Genomic DNA, 22,387 nt, shown 5'->3' with positions numbered 1-22,387 from the left:
GCAATACTGTCATAGCCTCAGGGGTGTTGGGAACTGTGAGGTTATCAGCAGTTGGGTAGCAGGACAAATGATGTCACAACACCACCAGGGGCTGCGGTGCTGTAGCCCAGAGGACCTGGGGTCCACAAGGTCAGGCCTGGGGTGGGGCACACACCCGTGGTTTCACCGTGGCACAGCAACCCCCATATCCTGTAGAAGTGACCTCATAATACCCAAGATCATGCACTTGCCTCTGGCCTATCCAGTACTGAGGTGGTGCTGGTGGGTACCAGGGGAGCATCAGGCCAGATCCGACAGCCCAGGGGAGCCTCTGGACCTTCTCCTATGTGGTTTCCCTTGCTCCAGTCTCCCCAGTCACCGCCCCATGGACCCCATGACCTACGGGCTGGCTCCAGGTGCTGTCCTCGTTAGGAAGGGCAGGCAAGACAGACTGTGCTGGTCACGCCCAGGGCATGGCATGATTAACCAGCAAGCTATTTTTGTGTGACAGACCCTTTTTAGCCCTCTTTTTCCCCCTACTTCTTCCTCCCTGAACCCCCTAGATACTTCCCGTTGGTTCCCGCTCCAAACATCTTGCACGATGCTGAAACATCCTGCTGGGACCCTGACGTCAACCACCCCGACGTCTGCTGGAAAAGCAGCATGGCAAGCTGTAGGCAATCCAGGAGACTCCTAGAGTACATTGAGGATAAACTTTATAAGCCAGGTGGTAATAGACAGCCCTACCAGAGGGAATGCAATACTGGACTTGTTGGTCATCAATGCAAGTGAGCTAATTGGTGATGTCAAGACTGGAAGCAGCCTGGGCTGTAGTGATCACACTCTGGTGGAGTTCACAGTCCTAAGGGATATGGATCAGGTGAACAGTAAAGTCAGGACCCTGAATTGTAGGAAAGCAAAATTCCAGCTGTTCAAAGAGTTAGTCAATAGAGCTCCCTGGGACACTGCCGTCAGGGACAAGGGAGCAGAACAGAGCTGGCAGATCTTTAAGGATGCTTTCCATAGAGCACAAGAGCTCTCAGTCCCCAGGTGCAAGAAATCAGGAAAGGAAGGCAAGAGACTGGCATGGATGAGCTGAGACATGCTGGTCAAACTAAAGGGCAAGAAGGAAATGCACAGGCAGTGGAAGCAGGGACAGGTATCCTGGGAAGGTTATGGGAACACTGCCCAGTTGCGTTGGGATGGGGTCAGGAAGGTGACAGGGAGGTGATTCAACACAGCACGGCTTCACCAAGGGCAAGTCTTGCCTGACCAACCTGACGGCCTTCTGTGATGGAGTGACTACATCAGTGGACAAGGGAAGAGCTACAGATGTCATCCATCTGTACTTCTGTAAGGCCTCTGACACGGTCCCCCTGTGGGAGACTGGACCGTGGAACATTTGTCTCAAAGGACTGCTTGTTTGAGCAGGAAACCCCTCTGGCTGCTAAATACGACCGCAAGGCTGTTGTCGTGGAAGTGAACAGAGGTCAGTGAACAGGCACGTCCCTTTGGGGAATGTGCCGAGGCACAGGCACATACCCCCCCACATTCTGGGAGCATGCGCAGGATCGCATGACAACCGCATGCACTCCATGAGACCAGCACGCTGGGACTGGGAGCTCGTGTGGGAATGCAGTACATGCAGAAACAACATCCGTGAATGCCCTATGGAGTGGTGGACTGCGCCACTGAACGGTGGGAGGACCCCCACCACTGAGGTTACAGGCTACAGATCAGCGGATGCTGTCAGACCCATGGTGGTGACTATGCTTGCAACTCTACCCCAAATGCTTGCTTGATTTCTGCCTTTTGTTCTGTTCCGTCCTATCAATGTTATCATTATTTTTTAAATAAAAGTGTTTTAGGGCATATGGCATTTGACCTCATTTGCATCTTAACCTTGCTCTTGTGTTCATATCAAACCTCTTCCCAATGTTGGATCAGGACACCCCCACAACATCCTTCTCTCTAAACTGGAGAGATATGGATTGGATGGACTGCTCAGTGGATGAGGAATTGGTTGGATGGTCGCATTCAGAGGGTAGCAGTCAATGGCTCAATGTCCAGATGGAGATCTGTGATGAATGGTGTCCCTCAGGGGCCCATATTGGGACCAGTACTGTTTAGTATCTTCACCAACAACATAGGCAGTGGTGACTGTAAGAGAACAACCCCTCCTTGGAAAAAGCAGGTATTGTATATGTTTAATTAGCATGAATCTAGGCTCCTTAAATATTTAAGCTAAGCTTAGGGCCGGGGATATCTTGGCCATCAGCAATTGTCCATTTAATCAAGGACAAGTGTTCCTTTTAGAAGAAAATCATGGAAAGTTGGCAAGAGAACATAGCCTTAAATTGTCCTTGCATAACATGCAATCATATATGGGTAAAATGGGTTAGGGTACTTCATCCGTAAAGCCCACCGAGACCCCCAAAGAGAGGAAGGCACACGCAGAAGGATCTGAAGCAGAGCAGAGAGGAGTGACTTAATGCCACTACGCAACCTGTGTAGATTAGAATATGTATTTGGATAGGCAGAATATGTATGGACTTACTGTATAAATACAAAGAGGTAGCCAGCTTCAGTGTGTGCGATTTGTGGAAAACCACCGAGCACCCAGGCTTGCGCAACCCTGAAATAAATTCGCAACGTCTCTCCTGAGAGTGTGATTATTGACTCATTGCACACTGGGCGACGAATCTGCTTTTCGGAGAACAGTGGGATCAAGTGCAGCCTCAGGAGGTTTGCAGACAACACCAAGAGGAGTGATACAGTTGACATGCCTGAGAGACAGGATGCCATCCAGATGGACCCGGACAAGCTTGAAAAGTGGGCCCATGTGAACCTGGGTCAGGGCAACCCCTGTATCAGTACAGGCTGGTGGATGAAGGGATTGAGAGGAGCCCTGCAGAGAAGGACTGGGGGATACTGGTGGATGAAAAATTGGACATGAGCCAGCAGTGTGCACTCGCAGCCCAGAAAGCCTACCATATCCTGGGCTGCAAAGAAGCATGGCCAGCGGTTGAGGGAGATGATTCTCTGCCTCTACTCTGCCCTGGCGTCACCCCACCTGCAGCACTGCATCCAGCTCTGGAGTCCTCAGCATGGGAAAGACATGGACCTGTTGGAGCAGGGTCCAGAGGAGCGACACAAAAATGATCAGAGAGATGGAACGCCTCTCCTGTGAGGAAAGGCTGAGACAGTTGGGGTTGTTGAGCATGGAGAAGAGAAGGCTCCGGGAGAACTTACTGCAGCCTTTCAATACTTGAAGGGGGCTTATAGGAAAGATGGGGACAAACTTTTTCCTAGGGCCTGTTGCAATAGGACAAGGTTTTAACCCATTAGGTTTAAAACTAAAAGAGGGTAGATTTAGACTAGGTACAAGGAAGAATTTATTTTTTTTTTAAATTTTTTTTTTTACAATGAGGGTGGTGAAACACTGGCATTGGTTGCCCAGAGAGATGGTGGATGCCCCATCCCTGGAAACATTCAAGGTCATGCTGGACTGGGCTCTGAACAGCCTGATCTGGTTGAAGATGTCCCTGCTCACTGCAGCGGGGTTGGACTAGGTGGCTTTTAAGGTCCCTTCTGACCTATGATTCTATGATTCTCCACCTCCAGCTTTTGTATAAAAGTTCTAGTTACACAATATAATTATAGGACAGTAATGTTTATATTACAACAGTAAAAAGTTTGGAAAACACACCTAGAAGATCAGGCAGAGCACTACTGTTTTCTTTAAAAAAAAAAAAACACAAGCAAAAAACCAATGAACCAAACAAAAAACCCAAACATAAAAAAAAAGAAAAGACAACAACAAAACAAAAACCCAGAGTACTCAAGCTGCTTTCTGCAGTCTGGATACAGGCTTTAGGACAATTCTGTGTACAGCCTATGGTTTGATCCTGTATAATCCTCTTACCCTAAGCCTTAAGGATAACAAGCCACAGCCCAAGTGAATCCTCTGGCAGGAACAAGTTAACCGTGATCGCTAACATTCCCGGCAATCCCATGTACATCTACCACCAAGTTTATTTACAGTGTGTCATGTAATACACAAGCATTTGCAAATCCAGCTATTTTCCCTGGGAAATAACTTTCATGGTGCTTCTGGCCACATTTCAGGCGGTCGTTAGGAAAGTACAAATTCCAGGAAACTACAGTATCAACTGAAGCCTGCTCATAATCACCTTCCCCTGACAAAAAACACACCCCAAAAGACAAAAACAAATAAAAAAAACCCAACACCACACCAACAGGGATGTGCCTGTCCAAGAATACTGTAAGGTACATGTAATATTTCCAGAAAAATTTTGAACTGCTGTGCAGGCAAAGTAGTTGCCATTTACAGCATTTTAAGGAATACGTGAATACGCACACCAAATCTAATCCCGCCAGGAAACGCCAGCTGCAAGGCAAGGAACATACCACCCCAACAGAAAATACATCATCATTGGTTTTGGTTGGGCTCCACACACACACACAAGCAAGTCTGAACGTGTAACGTTTTATTTAAGTAAAACTCGGTTCCCTGCAGTTCATCTCTTGCTATCTAAAAACATTAAGAAGTTCCCAAATCATTATAAGAACAACTCTAGCTGAACTCTTACATGCTTTTCAACAGCATAAGCACACTTATTTATTTTTATGTTAGCATTACGTACAACAGCAGAGATTTGTTTCTAGCTGAATTTTGGGATGGGATGACAACACCCTGGACTGACAAATTTGCAGTCTGTGCACTGCTACTGTTTGGATATGCACAGGCATAGCTTAAGCAGCTGGTCAGTAATAACACTTACAGTCAAAGCCTGCCAGCAGTGACCAGTTTCAAAGGATAAGATTTTTATTTATGCTATGTTCCATTTTTAAACATAATGAATAAAATATAATTGCAGTAACTTCAGAGAAAAAAACATGAACAGTATGATTAGACAAACTGCACAGTGAGGAAAAATAAAGGTCTGAGTAGGGAATACAAAGATTCCTAAGGTAGCACTGACTTTAGCCAGTAAACCCCTGTGACACAGCGCCATATTAACACAACAGTGCTGCTCTTGAGCCCCAGCTGACTTTATGTTTTTACTCCTAACTCATGTCATCTGTAAAAACAGTAATTGATGTTATTGATAATAAATCCTTACAGAAGAGACAGCTGAAACAAAGGAATATTCTTGGGCCAACCCTGAAAAATGCTAGCAACTTTAACTTTCCACCCGTAGAGTTAACTGGAATCTTACAACTGCCAGCTAAAATTACAAAATTACAATAATTACAAAATTACAAAAATGCAAAATGAAACCTACAACCCCAACAGAAAAATACATCACCATACTTTTTTTTTTCTCCTTAAAAAGCAAATCTGAACATGTGACTTAATTGTTATCAAACGAATATACGACATGACCCTTCAAACATTCTGGATGTTTAGTTGGGGGCTAAACAGTATTTGTGAATTAAGAACACGCGTGCTAGTTAAGACAGGCAGGTTATGTTTACCACCAAATCTATCAGCATTTGCTACACTGTTCAACTTTGGGTATCCAGAGCTGCAATCAGTTAACATGAAAGCACCTCCTATTAACATCCAGTATTAAGCTAAGAACTGTACCTCCCTAACGCGTAAATGGAAGAAAACTCAAATTCTAATCCAGCATAAGGAGGAGGGGGCACAATTTGTGACAGGAATTTGATTTGTGTTTTGAAAAGTTCCAAGGTGCAGTGTAAGGAAACTGGAGTTTCCTGTGTCTCAGAGTAATTCTAGAGCTGAAGTGGTGACAGACATCGACTTTAGATCAGATAATACATGCCAGCACTCATCATTGGCCCAAGAAGGCAACCTCCCTCTGTCCTGCCCAAGGGTTTGGAATCAACACACTTTCATCGTGAAAGAGGTATTAGTGGTAGCGTCATTACTTGAGCTGGGACTAAAGGTACATTACACAAGCAACCAAGTAACTGTTTGGAAGCACTAGAGCCTTTTGGGTACCATTTTTCACCACGGTTTGCATGAGAAGAAAAACAACAGGTGGAACAGATGCTAAGAAATTTAATCTACAGTGGAGATAGCTTTGGTGAACAGATAAGACTGAGACTAGATCCTTTTCTCAGAAAAAAAGTCCACACCAAATAAATAAAATACTCAGACTGGCATAATTTGTAAGTTATACAGAAAAAAAAAAAGCAGATGTGAGGAACATCATAAGATCTGACTACAACGTTTCTTTTGTGTAGCACTAAAGTATAAACACAGTACACATATATAAAAACTGTATGTATTTCCTAAACGTATGGTTCATATACTCATTACATAATTTTAAAATGTATTTTAATACACAGTAATATTATTTCTGTGTGTACAAGTACCTATAAAATCCAAACCTTTACTTGTCCTCTGACCATACCCATCTTTCACCTCAACGTACACCAAGAAGTATTCATAAAAATCCAAAAGTGATTATCTACAAAATTCCAGTAAAGCCTGTAGCTGAGAAATATTTTGAGAAGACGTCTGCATTCTTCACAAATTTTGCAGCAATCACCACCAGTTAAGGAACGTTAAAAGCACAACGTTCCCAAATCTGGTAACTTTTTTAGAAGATGAACCCTGAAGTTTTGCCTGTTACTTCTTTTTTGCCCTCAATATCATACTGAAATAGTTTTTGCCATTGGTATGTAACAGCACCTGGTTCCTAAGCCTGCAATCATCACAATCATTAACTAAAAGTGGGGGGGTTTTGGCAACTACCCTGGTACATTTACCTGGACATGCGGAGGGTCAACAGAAGATGAGGATTCGAACCTGTCCTGGCACTTATTCCACCACATTCATGCTGGCATGGTTTGATGAATGCCAGAACTTCATCCACCTTCATTCGTGCAGCCATCCCACAAGATCCACTGCTGTCTGCCCCCAGGAAGCACTGCTTACCCTCAAATACTCTTGACAGACTACACCCCTAAGCAGGGCACTATTTTATTTTGATGCTATGCTCCTCTGAATAAGGACTAGAGCAATGAAAAACCCTTAGTTAACACTTACAAAGTTTGCAGTACATCACACATTTTCCAACCCATTAAAACTTAGGATGTATGAGCCACTCATAAGTATGACCTACATTACACATGCCTGTACACACACACACAGGCACATGTACCTGTACACACCTACACCACTACATGCAAGTAGTAAGGCACCAATTCACTTTAGATCATCAGTTATCACCTCAGCATCCAAACTAACACTCAAATCCCCATGAGTCTCAAAAATAACAAGTCTAACATTTAATGAAACTTACTGTCAAGTGCCAAAGCTGCCACAACCAGAAGCTGCACTAGGAAGGGAATTCTCATATGCATCTCTCTCTCTCCCCTGTTGTTTACGTACGCTACCCATAAGCATTATTTTCTTGATGCAGTACTTCAACCCATGTGTTTTCAGCACAGCAACAACAATCATAAGCAACAGTGCCTCCAGTTATTTTGTGGACACTAAACGTAACTGCCAACTTTATTCCACGTCCAGACATAGGCAGTTATTGACATTTTCCAAACGCCTGGAACTGGCATCCCATTACTGGGGGCTACATCTGGTAACCTGTACCTCTAAAACCGGTACTGCTAGTTGCAGTGTTTATCAACCCAAGCAAGAACAGGGCAGTGCTCTGCCGAGACTCAGTACATCATCCTATCAGGGGAGCCATGTGGAAATACAGATACAGCCCCTTGCTTCCCAGGTCTCAGAGTCATTCTAGAGCTAAACTGACCATCTTAGATTTATGCTCAGATAATACATGCCAACACCCATCCCAGATCATGGGGAACTAACAAAGCACCTCCCTTTGTATGTCACAAGGGAGGTCAGGGCAAGAGAAGAGCAGCTAGGGAGCACGCACCCAACCCCTAACTCTCAACGTGGGAGTAAGGATTGTTACTCTTAAAAGCACAGCTGTACTGAAGTAAGTCAATACGTACCTAGTCACCTTCCTTTGTCCCATACAAAGCCATATAGGCCATGCGTTTCTCCAAAAGTAACATGCTAGGGGCACTGGGTTTTCTTATTGCTTCCTTTTGTGGCGTGACCTTTAAAAAGCACCAAGATAGCATCCAGTGTCACAGGATCATAGACCATTAAGGTTGGGTAAGACCTTTACGATCATAGAGTCCAACCGTTAACGTAGCACTGCCAAGCCCACCACTAAACCATGTCCCAAAGTGCCACGTCTACATGGTTTTTTGAACGCCTCCAGGGATGGTGACTCCACCACCTCCCTGGGCAGGGGCAGCCTGTTCCAATGCCTGACCGCTCTTTCAGTAAAGAAATTTTTCCCCACTACCCAGTCTAAACCTCCCTTGATGCAACATGAAGCCATTTCCTCTCGTCCTATCGCTAGTGACTTGGGAGAAGAGACCAGCGCCCATCTCACTACAGCCTCCTTTCGGGTAGTTGTAGAGACCAAAAAGGTCTCCTCTCAGCCTCCTCCTCTCCAGGCTAAACAACCCCAGCTCCCCCAACCTCTCCTCACCAGCCTTGTTCTCTAGACCCTTCACCAGCTTCATTGCCCTTCCCTGGACACGCTCCAGCACCTCAATGTCCTTCTTGCACTGAGGGGCCCAAACTGGAACACAGTATTTGAGGCGCTGCCTCACCAGTGCCGAGTACAGGGGCGCGATCGCTTCCCTACTCCTGCTGGCCACGCTGTTCTTGACGCAAGCCAGGATGCTGTTGGCCTTCTTGGTCACCTGGGGACACTGCGGGCTCATGTTCAGCCAGCTGTCAGCCAGCACCCCCAGGTCCTTCCCCACTGCACAGCTTTCCAGCCACGGGGTTGTTACGACTGAAGTGCAGGACCCGGCACTTGGCCTTGTCAAACCTCATACAATAGACGTCGGCCCGTCGACCCAGCCTGTCCAGATCCCTCTGCAGAGCCTTCCTACCCTCAGGCAGACTGACACTGCCGCACAATTTGGTGTCATCTGCAAAATTCCTGAGGGCGCACTCAATCCCCTCATCCAGATCATTGATGAAAGATATTAAACAAGACTGGCCCCAAAACTAAGCCCTGGGGAACACCCCCAACCGGGTTTAACTCTACTCACCACAACTCTCCAAGACCGGCCATCCATTCATTTTTTTTTTATCCAGCGAAGAGTACCAGACGCCTCCCCGCGGCCTCAGCCGCACTGCCAGGCCAGGCCAGGCCGCACCGCGGGACCCGGAGCGGCCAGGGCCGAAGCCCCAGCGCTGCCTCGGTGCCGCAGGCGTCAGCGGTCCCGGGCCGAGCCCTTTCCCGCCACGCCGCACGCAGCACCCACCGCCAACGCCGCCCGCGCCGGAAAAAGCCTCGCGCTGCGGGGCGGGCCAAGAAGGAGCTCCTGGCAGGGCCCCGCTATAGCTGCCGATGGCGTTCGCCTGTCCCGCGCTGGCGCACTCAGGCGGTACCACGGCCGGGCAGGACCCGGAGGGTAGTCAGGCGCCCTGCGGCGGGGAAGGACCCCGCCCGGAAGCGGGGGCTCCACACCGGTCGCCGCGGGTCTGTGGAGGAGCTGGTCTTAGAGCTCAGCCCAGAGGAGGGGAGGGCACCGGTGCTCCCCTTAGGAAATAAATCCCTTTCCTTCCTAATTAAAACTGATTACTTTGATTGTGCTGTTAGTTACCAATGTTGGACTCTGGCAGACGTCATCCGTGCCAGGCGGGAGCATCATTTTGAGACGCTGAATGAAAAAAGTATGTATAATGCTGGCTGGCATCGAGCAATTGATAACAAGCTCTCTCTTTCTGGGCCTGTTTTCCGGGGGGGTGGGGTGGGGTGGGGTATTTGAGGGGGTGTGGGGAAGGGGTTTGGGAGGTTATGGGGGGCCATTGGGGTTTTATGGAGGGGGATGTCGGGGAGCTTTGGTGTTTTTTTTAAATACAGCAAATACTTGTCCAGCATGTCACAGAATTGATCTTCCCGCAGGTAAATAAGACACAGGTTTACAGCCATTAAACACTTCATTAAACAATGCAAACATCACACCTGATGACAGAATGTGTACCGTCCAGCACTACATTCAGAGGGTGGGTGGCAGGGCCCATAGTGAAGCAAGGGCATTTCAGTGAGTAGCTGCAAATGAATTCACAGAAGGGTTCAGGTGGGAAGAGACCTCTGGAGGTCACCCAGTCCACCCCCCCCGCTCAAGCAGGGCGACACAGAGACCCTGTCCCAGGCCTGTGTCCAGCTGGATACTGACCGTCTCCAAGGATGGAGACTCCACAACCCATCTGGGAAGCCTGTGCCAGTGCTTGAGCCATGCTCACAGTATTAAAAAAAAAAAGGTGTGTTTTCTTGTGTTCAGGTGGGATCTCATGTGTCTTAATTTGTGCCCATTGCCTCTTGCCCTGTCTGTTGGTGGGCACTACTGAGGAGTGCCTGGCTGCCTCAACTTCCTTCCATCCTATCAGGTGTTGATGCACATTGGTAAGATCCACCTGAGCCTTCAACAGGCTGAAGAATCCCAGCTCTCTCAGCCTCATGCTCCAGACCCTCCATCATGTTTGCGGCCCATCTTCTGACTCTCTCCAGTATGTCCATGCCTCTCTTGTGCTGGGGATCCCAGCCATGGGCACAGTGCTCTAGATGCAGCCTCACCAGCACTGCATGATTTACCCAAGAAGTCTGGGGAAGGTGCATTCTGCCAGTGCTGAAAGAAGGGCCTATCCAAGTTCAAAAAAAAAAAAAAAAAAATCACAAAAATTCCCCTTTCTCAGGAAATGTATTTAAGTGATACTGATGGAAAGGAATAACAGGTTTAAATATACTGGATTTGAAATAAATGTGATGCTGTAAGTCATTCTTAAGGAAAAGCTACGCACTTTCACTTGAATCATCCTAATGGAACATTTACTTAAGAAGCGTAGCAGTGAAAGATGCCATGTGCTCTGAAGCTGGTATTCTGTTACTGCTGCATAGTATCTAAATCCCTAAAACCGACACCTGTGCAGACAACAGCAGTGCAGGCCTTAGTACTGCTGAGCTGGAAGGGCTGTTGTCCTGGTTTCAGCTGGGATAGAGTTAAATTTCTTCGTGGTGATAATGTGGAGATGTTTTAGTTGTTGCTAAGTAGCACTTACACTGGTCAAGGACTTTTTCAGCTCCCTGTGCTCTGCTGGGTGCACAGGAAGCTGGGAGGGGACGCAGCCAGGACAGCTGACCCAAACTGACCAGTGGGATATTCCATACCCTATGACGTCATGCTCAGTATATAAAGCTGGGGGAAAAAGAAGGAACGGGGGGACGCTTGGAATAATGGCGTTTGTCTTCCCAAGTAACCGTTACGCGTGATGGAGCCATGCTTTCCTGGAGACGGCTGAGCACCGGCCTGCCCATGGGACGTAGTGAATGAATTCCTTGTTTTGCTTTGCTTCCGCGCGCAGCTTTTGCTTTACCTGTTAAACTGTCTTTATCTCAAACCATGAGTTGCCTCACTTTTACTCTTCCGATTCTCTCCCCCGTCCCACCAGGGGGGAGTGAGCGGGCGGCTGCGTGGTGCTTCGTAGCTGACTGGGGCTAAACCACAACAGCTGTTCAGCTGCTGTGGGCTGATCATTTCTTAAAATATTTTAACAGATCTTTCTACTCTTGTAAACCTTCATAGCACTAATCCACTGTGGATTAGGACGTGCAGAAAGAGAGAAAACTGAAAAAATTCCAGTGTGACTTGAGTAACTACAGCGGGCTATATGCAATAAACCACATGTGCTGGTTTTGGCTGCGATAGAGTTAATTCTCTTCACTGTAGTGCCTGTAGCAGTCAGGGGCCTTTCTAGCTTCCCATGCTCTGCCACGCGGGCAAGAGGCCAGGAGGGGCGGGACCACAGCCAAGACAGCTGACCCCAACTTGCCAATGGGATGTTCATTCCATACCATGTGATGCCATGACCAGTATATTAACCGGGGCAGTTGGCATGCAGGGGGACAGTTGCAGCTTGGATACTGGTGGTGTTGGGTTGGTAAGTGGCTGGTTCATGTGCTCTTTGTTTTGGGCGTTCATTCCCCCTGCCCTGGGTTTTGCCTCTCTTGTTATTCTCCTTTTCATTGTGTTTTTGTTATTGTTTTATTTTAATTATTAATGAATTTATTTATCAAACTGTTCTTATCTTAGTCCACAAGCTTTTTTCACTTTTACCCTTCTGATTCTGTCCCCCATCCCGCCGGTGGGGCTGAGCTGCCGGCTAAACCACACCACCACATAAAGATTTTGAGAGATGGTCTTGTTCTCTCAGATGCTCTCATCAAAAGTCTAGTAAAGTTCTCATGAAGTTAATGGAGGTAGGGGGTGAAGAAGGATGGGGAAAATGTCTTACCTGGGAAGGAAATACATAATTTAGGTTTTACAAAGTAGGTTTTGAAAGAGCGGGTGGAGGGGCCTGTGCTGAAGGTGTTGTATTTTCTTTGACTAGCCTTTCAAGGCCATAACAAATGTTCATTTTCATCCATTTATTCCCACTGCTCCTTCTTAACCAGTACTCTTTTCAGCACAGTATTTCTATTTTTTTAACCATGTATTCTTGCATTCTCCTCTAGAAACACTCTGCATCTTCTCTCTCTTCTGTTTGGCTTGCTGGCAGCAAAGCCAGAGATACACAACAAAACACGTATGTAGGCCTAACACAGAAAAAAGGCCATATACTCCACAGGCACAGTGCAATGTGATTCAAGGGCAACATAGTTCAGGAGTTTGTTTCACCTCCCAGTTCTGTCAAAACTTGCTTTGGCAAATGGGTCAAAGGCATGCAAGTTCACTTTCTCTGTAGTAATGAAATGGGATCATCTTACCAAGAACCTTACAAAACTTTTAAAAAATGAAGACATTGTAACCTGTGGTTGCATTAATTATTTTTTTGTTTCAGAGGAAATGGTTCATTCTCAAAGTGAGTTCTCTGACTGCTGCTGCTCAGCCCATACCTAAATTACTTGCAGATGAAGACAGCCATGAAACTCAAAAGTGTAGAGACCTCAAGACCCAGTCTTCTTAAGTAACCATAAGAAAGGCTTTGGTTTATAAGCCAACGTGAGTAGTTTCAAGCATTGTTGACAATTAAAAAAGGAAAGTCGTCTGAATTTGAGAAACTAAGAGTTCTATCACAGTAGCCTAGATTTGTACCCAGACAGAAATCCAGAGCAAAGCATGGACATGTAAGAACATTGCCAGTAAACACAGTAGCAGAATTGTGTCTTACTGAGAAATATCAAGTATGTGGAAGAAAAGAACAGGTGGAAAACAAGGTTTCTATACATGAAACAAATGGCCAAGAGCCTATACCATCTGGAATTGGGCAGTAATATAGGAAATGTAATCGAGAGACATGGGTGAAATAATTGTAAAGACTTTCCTGTATTCATTTGGGGATGAAGGGGAACAGAAAAAAAAAACCACCAAAAATGTAATACTAAATCTGATTAATCTGAACAATTTAAAAAAAAAAGAAAAAGCATTCTTGATGGATCAGTGTAATGGAAAATGTGAATAACCGGCATCCTGTAAAATCGGTCTCAACTTTCAGATAAACTTCTAACCCTTCCAGCCTCTTTCTCTAGAAAAGCATGGAACCTGACAGGAAAAAAAGCCCAATCATAACAAAGTTCAATTACTTATTTATTTCCTCACTTGCAGGAGTGCAAATAGGACTAAGAACCTTTAGACCCCAAACCAGTAGTTTTCTATCCTTAGAGAGAAATTCTTGGCTAGTGAGCATACATTTAATTTTAAAGTCAGCTGTAAAAGAAACTTCAACTACTTAGAATCTTAAGAATAACAGCTGTTATAACTAACATTGCAGATCATGGTCCACTTGCATTTCTTGATGTTATCTATTTTGGTATGTTTTATCTAGTCATTATTAATGTCAGAAAGAGGTGAAAAGATAAAGATTACTGGTTTTGCTGAATGTAACTAAATCATTCCTGCTGAATAAAGAACTGTAGCATAGTATATACTAAGAAAAATAACTATGGGATGGAACATTTTCTTGGTGCAGAAGAAGATCTAGGGATAACGGGTGACTGGGCTAAACATGAGCAAATATTAGAATGTTTTGTTCTTTTTGAAAAAAGAAAAAAAAGAGCTAATTACTCCAGGTCATGCCACACTTTTTTTAATACAACATACGCAACATAATTAATCGATGATACTCAGCGCTGGTGATATCTCCGCTGAAGTAATCTGCCCAGCTTATGATACCAAAGTTTCAGACAGAAGGTTTAGAGCACAGCAAGAAGTGATGAAGAGAACAGCATTGTACATAAACCATCTCTACTTACAGAATACCAAAGCAAGCACTGGTATTTTGATCACTGTTTTCTCCAGTGCTTTCTTCTAAGAGTTCAAAAGCTTCAGAATGGAGAGTCCAAGGATTTCAGAGTTACCACATCAGAAAAACAAAACTACACTACTAAATTTATTTCTCTTATGTAGGTTAAGTTTTTGATCTAATGCAAAGAGTTTTGTTTGCAAGGATTTGCCTGATTTAATGCCCTTTCTTTAATTGCAGGATTATTGCTCTCATCCTTAAAACTTTTTTCTGTGCGTACATCATGATTTCAAGTAAGTAGCCATTAGTTTATTCTATATAAAGTGTGTGCATTACTATAAAGATCACATTCTCTTTTAATCTCCTGGCAGATTTTAGCATCTCTCGTTAGTTTTTCTACAGGATATTCAGTATTAAATCCATTTCCTCCAAAAGTCTGCACTGCCTCTGTAGCTACTTGGTTTGCAACATCACCCATGAATGCCTTTGCAATGGAAGCATAGTAGGTGTTCCTGCGACCAGCCTCAACACGCCACGCAGCTCTTTGGTAAGCCATCCTAGCCAGTTCCACTTTCATTGCCATTGCCTCTTGTATCAGAGCAGCACTGACCCATGTTTGCTTCCTGAAAAGGGAAGTTCACAGAGGTGCAAGTAAATTGGATTCTTCCAAGGTACAACACACTTTCATTCTTTAGTTTACTCAAAGCATAAAGTAAGCTCCCCCGCCCCCCCCCCCAACATTTCAGTCTTATCTAAAAATCACCATATATACAACAAATGCTAGTTTTGCATTTACAGACCAGCATGCCCTTAATCTGTCAAAGCTGGGCAGTTTACTTTCTCTGTATGTGAAATCAATTCTGTAGCTGTTATCACGTGTTTGTCTTTTTCTAGCTCAACTATATCCTGTGAGGTGGGAGAGGAAAAAGTAAAGAACCTAATATGCAGCAGTAGTAAAATACAGCTGTACTACAAGCAAACGAGACTTTCAAGTTTTCAGATTCCTGGCCTAATGTTCAATGTCTAGTTTTGCCTGCTACTAAAAATAGTACTTTGCATCAGTGTCTTTGAGGTCTGTGCCTTGAGCAGGAGTAGCTGAAATTAAAGCACACTATATGTTTACAGTTAAAGTTGTCCACCTTGCTTCTTACACTTGCAAGGCATACTACTTCACATTAATGGGCACTTGTCAATTAAATGATTCTCAAAGATTCTTTTGCAGCTGTGCAAAGTCATCTTATTTTAGACCATTACAAATAATTCTGTATATCAACTGATATAATTAAGTACGTCATGAGTGGTTTCTGTATGTTGTAAAAATTGAGAGATCACTGTATATGAGCACATGAAAACATTCAGCTGCGCAACAGTCTTTTTCCTCCAATGGCAATTTGTTGCATTATTGGTTTAGAAGTGAATAATAATTCCTGGCTTGTCAAATCAGAGATATACTGTTCACCTTTCTTCCGATTTGGATTCCAGGGCTATTTGCTTCCACAACGAACCCAGTAAAGGCTTTGCTTCCAGGAGCCTTTGGATCTGGATTGGTACAAGCTAGCAAAATATACCTAGTGTAAAACAAAGACAAGGGAGTCAGTTTATCCTCACAATTAATAATCAGATACTTTTTTCAGCTAATGTGTTAAACATTTTTATGTGTCTTTGTACCATAGAATAAATCTGTCAATAAGTAAACAACCCTCTTTCCTTGGCCCTTCTAAGAATAAACTGAGAGGGAGCGAGAGAGAGAGGAAGTTTCAGCGCACCTCTTACTGCAAAAGTCAAGGTTTAATAAAATTACTTCAGATCAACATGCAAAGGTTCTCCTCCTTTTCCATGTATTGTAAGCCTCGATATTATCATCATCTTCACAAGTCATACAGCAGAAACCCATTCACAGCACATACACAAAAATCAATGCTTAGGAAATACAGTATTGCATGCAAAATATTAAGTTATCACCTGATTTCAAAGATCTGTGTTCTCCTAAGTATAAGTTGTAAATAAGTTTTTTGTGTGTGTGTTAGAAATTGAACAGCTGTAAATTGCATTTACAGTGTTCAGCAATATCAGAAGATAGCTGGTCGATCCTCTTTGATGGTTCTGCCTTGAACAAGGAAATAAATAATGAAAAAAACCAGCTTTCTACATGAACGTAGAAAGTTTTTCACCTTGAATTAAAATGAATTTGTGTTGGGGATGACCATGATAAAGAGGTCTATATTGTAAAGCGCATTCCATAGACGCCGCAGTGAAATCTGGATTCTTGGACTTGGAAAATGTCTTCCCGTAAGAAAATAAAATGTAACACCCCAACCCTAGAGCTTTTCTATCTTCGCTAAAAGTGAGAGGTGTTTCCAGTAGAGTCAGAAGCAGCTGATCTCGCTCACCACCCCCACAAAGAAAGGTGCCTTGGAGCCTCTTGAGTACTTTGCAAGTTAACTCTTAGTGTGCTGCCCTTCCCTGAAGAGAAAGCAGAATTAGTTTTGTTTGATAGCAGCAAAAATTGAGAGGCATTCTTGAATAATTTGTCATGTCATTGCTCATTTTCCTTTTTAGGCATTGCACAGCACTAAGCCTGCTTTCTTATACCTTGTTCTGATAAACTGGTCGCTAATTGGAGTGTAGTGGGGTGAAACATAGTGAATGTACAGATTTGTAAGAGATCTTTGAAGAAACACTAGTATCTAACTTGGGAGGGGACACCTCAGTACAGAACAGAATAACGGAAAATGTAACGTGAGGCCAAAGTCAACAGAGCAGTTTGCTTTCCCACCATTTGTGATCCACATCTCCTGGCCATTAATAACATATTCATCTCCTTTCTTCTTGGCCTTTGTTTTTATACCAGCCGTATCAGAGCCTGCTCCAGGCCTGTTATACAGTAAGCCTAAAAGAAAATAAAATGCAAAATCCTGAGGAATAAAAGTTCTGTTCTTAAGCAACCATGAATTAGTGCAGAATTATGTGCACCACACTAATCTGTACAAGTTTTAAGTGAACTGTGTGGAAAACCCCAAAATACTACATCCAAAAACCCCAACAACTGTCTGAGCAAGAATCCAAACATGTGTGGGTTAGTTTTCCTTATAAATCCATAATAATACATAAAATCGTCTTTTACTTTTAATGATAAACAGAACCGTTCTGTAACTTTTAATAAGTCGTCACTTCCTTATGCTTCACTGTCCTGGTTTCAGCTGGGATGGAGTTAGTTTTCCTCCTAGTAGCTGGTACAGTGCTGTGCTTTGTATTTAGCATTAAAATAATGTTGATAACACGCTGATGTTTTAGTTGTTGCTAAGTAGTGCTCACACTAGTCAAGGACTTCTCAGCTTCCCGTGCTCTGCCGGGTGCACAACAAGCTGGGAGGGGTGGGGGCACAGCCAGGACAGCTGATCCAAACTGACCAAAGGGATATTCCACAGCATATGACATCATGCTCAGTATACAAGCTGGGGGGAGTTGGCTGGGGGAAACGGCGATCACTGCTCGGGGACAGGCTGGGCAGCAGAGGGTGGGTGGTGAGCAATTGTATCATGCATCGTTTGCTTTGCATATTATTATTATTATTACTACTGGTACTGTCACCGAAATCGGGAATAAAACTCCTTAACACCAATGTAGCATTAAGAAGCAGGCATTCTTTATTACGGCACGGGATGCACGGGGGATAATTCCTCCTAGGGTGCATACCGCAAGTCATGATAGACAAAGTTTATATTGCTCAGTTATATACGTATGCATTAGATTTCCTGGAACTAATTATAATACTTGCATCTTAATTACCCATGTGTTTTAAGTCCCAGCAGGGGAGTGAGCGAGTGGCTGTGTGGTGCTTAGTTGCTGGCTGGGGTTAAACCACAACATTCGCAAACTCTGATATGAAATCTGAGGATCTTTAAAATTTGAAAATAAGAGCACAGGGTAGCATTTTATAGTTACTGTGTTCTTCACTGTATGAGGCTTAGTTGTTCAGATTTTAATGCATTGCACATGAATCTATTTCTTTCTATCTATGAAATACTGCTTAGATAATATTTTAAGATTCATAAATGCAGTTTAATGCCCATCTGAGTTGAGTTTGTGCTTATATAAACCTTGGATTTTTCTTAAACTCCTACACCTTCTCTCAAAGGGGAAATAAAAGGTATTAAATGTTCAGTAAGTGACACAGGATGGTTTCCCAGGTAATATCTTCCATTTGCGTATTGAATGTGTCTAATTCAATATTCCTTGACTTTCAGTAAATGCCACTGTTTATTTATAAACCAAAATGGGCTACATTGTGAGTAGATATTAGTGTTTTTTTAAAAAAACAAAACAAAACAAAACAAAAACATGATTAACATGATTTAGGAACAGTCTACAGCATTCCTAAGTTATACTTGCACACATCATCGGTTCCTCTGTCATTCTTCCTAAGTATTTTTTCTGCTGCTGCTCACTTCCTGCAGTGATAACTGGCATTTGCTGAAAGAAAATATTTAGACCATTAAGCCATCTTTTTAAAGGGCACAGACTCTACTTTAAAGGAGGTAAGAAAAGACAGAGCATACTGCTAGGGAGTTTGCCTCAGTGGTGGTTTGAACCTCTGTACATCCATAAGCTAACTTTTCCGTAATAAGGCGTGCTTCAAAACTGCCAAGGCCAAGACCACCTAGAGTTGAAATGTTTCATTGATTAAAATGAGCTTAAAGTAAAACATATTAGTGATTTACAAAAATTAATTATCAAAAATGTATTCCTCCACATACACTTGATTGTGCACTGTGTGTGATTAGACATTCCCATGCCAGCTTTTTAAATAAAGTTTTGTCAGATTAGTAACAGATGACTTAAAAATTGCCCTTCGCAGTCCCAGGGTGATTGCGTGCTTGATGTGGGGCAAGTTGCACAAAATGGCAAGAACGTACCACTAGCATCTTTTGACTGCTCTACACCTGAGAATTTTCTTAAGAGTTCTTAGGAAGCAGAGAAAGGGCCACTAGGGCTCCTGAGCTACTGCAACACTTAGGAATAAAAAACCTAGTGTCCATATCAGTCAGAAAACCAACTCAGTAACCTCCTTCTGACAGAAGCCAACACTTTGGGACGTGTATAAAGTAACGACACAGCAATAATTCCTCAAAATGCTTTCCCCAGCCCTCCGGTGACTTCCTCAGCCAAAAGTATCTTTGTTAGCTAATCCTTGACAGATATTTCTTCTGTGAATTTGCCCAGTCTCTTTTTGAACCTATGTACAATTTTGGCACCAATATCATCCAGGGGCAATGAGTTTCACAAATCAACTACACACTGAGTGTAGAACCACCTCCTTTCATTTATTCTGAACCTGCTGTCTGCTGACTTCATCTGATGCCTTCTAGTGTACTGAAGGGGACAGTGAGCTATCAAGCCCTTGTCACACGCTCCATGACCCTGGTGTTTTAGGCATTTCTTATACTGAAGCTGTTCTTTATCTTTTATCATCTTTATCATCCTTTTGGGAACCGTCGCCATTTCCACAATACCCTTTTGAAGCGGAAGGACCTGACTCCATAATGAATTAAAGAGGCAAGTGCAATTCAGATTCAAGCAGCAGCATAATTATGGCTTCTGCTTTTTTCTTCATTGCCTTCCTAATTTCTTGCCTTAAGTTTATGTTTTGGACTGCTTCTGGGATCTTCATACTGGCATCTTCACAAAACTGTATATTACAACCCCCAAAATCTCTTTTTTTTTTCCAGAGGTAGTGACTAGTTTAGAAGACACTGTTCCATCTGGGAAGTTTGGATTGCGTCTTTCCTTCCTTGTATGCATACTTTTTCCTATTTTGAATTTCACCTGCCATTTGGACAGTCGCTCGGTTTCATGACCCTCTCCTACAGCTCTTCACACCAGCCTCATCTTCTCTATACCGAATAACTTAGTATTATCAGTAAACTCTATGACCTCACTATTGACCTCCTTTTCCAGATTATTTATAGATAACCCAAATAGCACAAGCACCAGCAAGACTGTGCTGCTGATTTTTTCCACTATGAAACCCGATCATTTTTCAAATTCATTTCTGAAGTTTGAGCATTTTATACTAACCAGGCATCCCTTGTTCACACACTTCTTAGCTACTGGGGGTTGGACTAGATGATCTTTAAAGGCCCCTTCCAACCCAAACCATTCTGCAATTCTAGGATTCTACCTCAGAGAACTCCAATTATTTTTTGTGCCATGACTTCCTTTTAGGAAAACCCTTCTCTACACATCATGTTTATGTGTGTCCGCTATATCTGTACTTCTTACTTGCTCTTAAGTTAGATGGTATATCAGGCTTTCCCAGCTCTCCCTTGCAGATCTGGTAAAGCAGTGGTGTCCAATTTGTCACTTGTAAGTTTTAATTTAATAACCAAGGGATTACACATTGCAATAGTCCTTGAGTTTCCCTAGAATTTGTGGCTGAATAAATATGTTCCTCACAATTGCTCTTTTTATCCCTTTGTTCCTTAACTTTGTGGATTAAATTTGTGATACAAGATATACCCTCTGATAAGTCTTAAAAAAAAAATAAAATGGGGCCTGCTATGAACATTTCCCCAACTTCATTTTCAGGTAATATACATGTAAAAAAGAAAATCTAAAATGTAACATTTTTTTCCATAGTCGTATACCTAAGCACTGCCCACTGCCAAAGCACTGTTCTACTGCACCTCACCTAAACTGAAAAACTGTCCTTCTGGAACAAACTCTTAAAGCCTGTGTGAGAGACTAGATCAAAATATGACCTTCTAATTTCTCTGCCTCATCAGCTGACACAGTGCACCAGGGGAACATTAGGCTGTTGTAATCATGGCGGAAAATCTAGTCATAAATTACTAAATCATGATCTAATTTGTTGCCTGATTACATCCACCCCTAGTAATACTTGTATGTGTTGAGCTGCCTACTGATTAAATTTAGATTATTCAAGCATGCAGCTATTCATTTTATACAGAATCCATAATTACAAATATAAATCTCCTCTAAGGCCTTTTCTTTGTTTTATTTTACAGATTAAAAAGAATGTTTACTTACCACAGCTTTCTGGTATCTGTGACTTTATAAGACCAAGTTCCCAAGCCCATTTTATGAGTGGAAGAGGATACCGAAGGTAAAGAAAAGTCACAAATTTTTCCAGTTGCCAGACTATGAGAAAAGAGAAAACAAGTCTCAGTTCCTTCCAGGATAATCCAAACTACCAGGACCCACCTTGCTGGGCCTCTCCAGAAATCGAAGAAGCTCAACTTCCTCTTTCTCTTGAGATAAAACCTCCACTGATCTCTAATCAATGCCTACAATGCACGCACTTACGTCTGACAAAATTATTCATAAAATAATGAAAATGGAGTAGGAAGTACCATGTAACATAAAATGTATCACCAAAAGGAACGAGAAGCATGGTGTGCTAATTAAATGAAGGAGGAGACGGAGCAGATAAATGTTCCTTATTTGAGGATTCTGGCTACTCAGTTTCAAACATCTAGCCGCTGACCCACTAAATTTGCTTTTACATGTATAATATGCCTTGATGAGGATGAATTTCTGTAGCTAAGACTACATTCAGTTATTTTAACATTGTAAAAGCCAATGTGAGACAATTCAAAGCTAAGGCAATGTTCTCAACAAGAAAGCTCAAGACAGACTTTAGTTAAAAAAAAGAAGAAAACCTCACAAATATCACACACACGGCTTTCTCTGGCCTTCCTGAGCCAGAGAAGAAAGTAATTTTGGTTTTGAAATACCTTTTTTTAAAAAAGACTAGAAATCTGTTCAGAATAAACACCTTCATTGTAAATTCATACTGAACTGCAATACAGTTGGGTTTTTTCCTAACTCTGTGATGTGTCCTTAACTGTTATATTTCTTTCAAAAACTGCAATACTTACCAAAGCTAAAGCCAGCTCCAGGTTTGCTTATATGTACGTTTTGAGTAGGTTTACTAGAACATGATCTCCATCCATGCCCTGCAGTGGGTCGGAGCATCTGGTAAAGAAAGAAAAGAACATGAGGTGTAAGATCTTTCCAGCTCAAGTCTCATAAAGCTACTAGCCTGACTGCAAGCACCGGTGCCCAATGAAGCATGAAGAACACAGGCAA

At 43.1% G+C, this 22,387-nt stretch overlaps 1 long non-coding RNA gene and 2 other non-coding genes across 8 annotated transcripts; 1 reads left to right on the top strand and 2 right to left on the bottom strand.

Annotated features, from left to right (window-relative positions):
- Positions 1–5,725: 5,725 nt before the first annotated feature.
- Positions 5,726–5,810, bottom strand: LOC142051054 (small nucleolar RNA SNORD45). The gene has a single exon (XR_012658277.1). It is a non-coding gene; the product is annotated as a small nucleolar RNA SNORD45 (small nucleolar RNA).
- Positions 5,811–7,715: 1,905 nt separating this feature from the next.
- LOC142051057 (small nucleolar RNA SNORD45) lies at positions 7,716–7,797 on the bottom strand. The gene has a single exon (XR_012658280.1). It is a non-coding gene; the product is annotated as a small nucleolar RNA SNORD45 (small nucleolar RNA).
- A 1,536-nt stretch (positions 7,798–9,333) lies between these two features.
- On the top strand, positions 9,334–22,123 carry LOC142051053 (uncharacterized). Of its 6 annotated transcripts, none has more exons than XR_012658274.1 (7): positions 9,334–9,709; positions 12,875–13,035; positions 14,516–14,568; positions 14,678–14,822; positions 19,799–19,831; positions 20,005–20,069; positions 21,304–22,123. It is a non-coding gene; the product is annotated as an uncharacterized LOC142051053 (long non-coding RNA). The 6 variants fall into 6 exon arrangements; XR_012658273.1 differs by having other exon boundaries at positions 19,645–19,831; XR_012658272.1 differs by lacking the exon at positions 19,799–19,831.
- The last annotated feature ends 264 nt before the right edge of the window (positions 22,124–22,387 follow it).

Source organism: Phalacrocorax aristotelis, unplaced genomic scaffold, assembly GCF_949628215.1.
Source record: "Phalacrocorax aristotelis unplaced genomic scaffold, bGulAri2.1 scaffold_185, whole genome shotgun sequence".
NCBI classification, from domain to species: Eukaryota; Metazoa; Chordata; class Aves; order Suliformes; family Phalacrocoracidae; genus Phalacrocorax; species Phalacrocorax aristotelis.
Note: the sequence above shows the minus strand (reverse complement) of the source record. Positions and strands in the feature narration are given on the sequence as shown.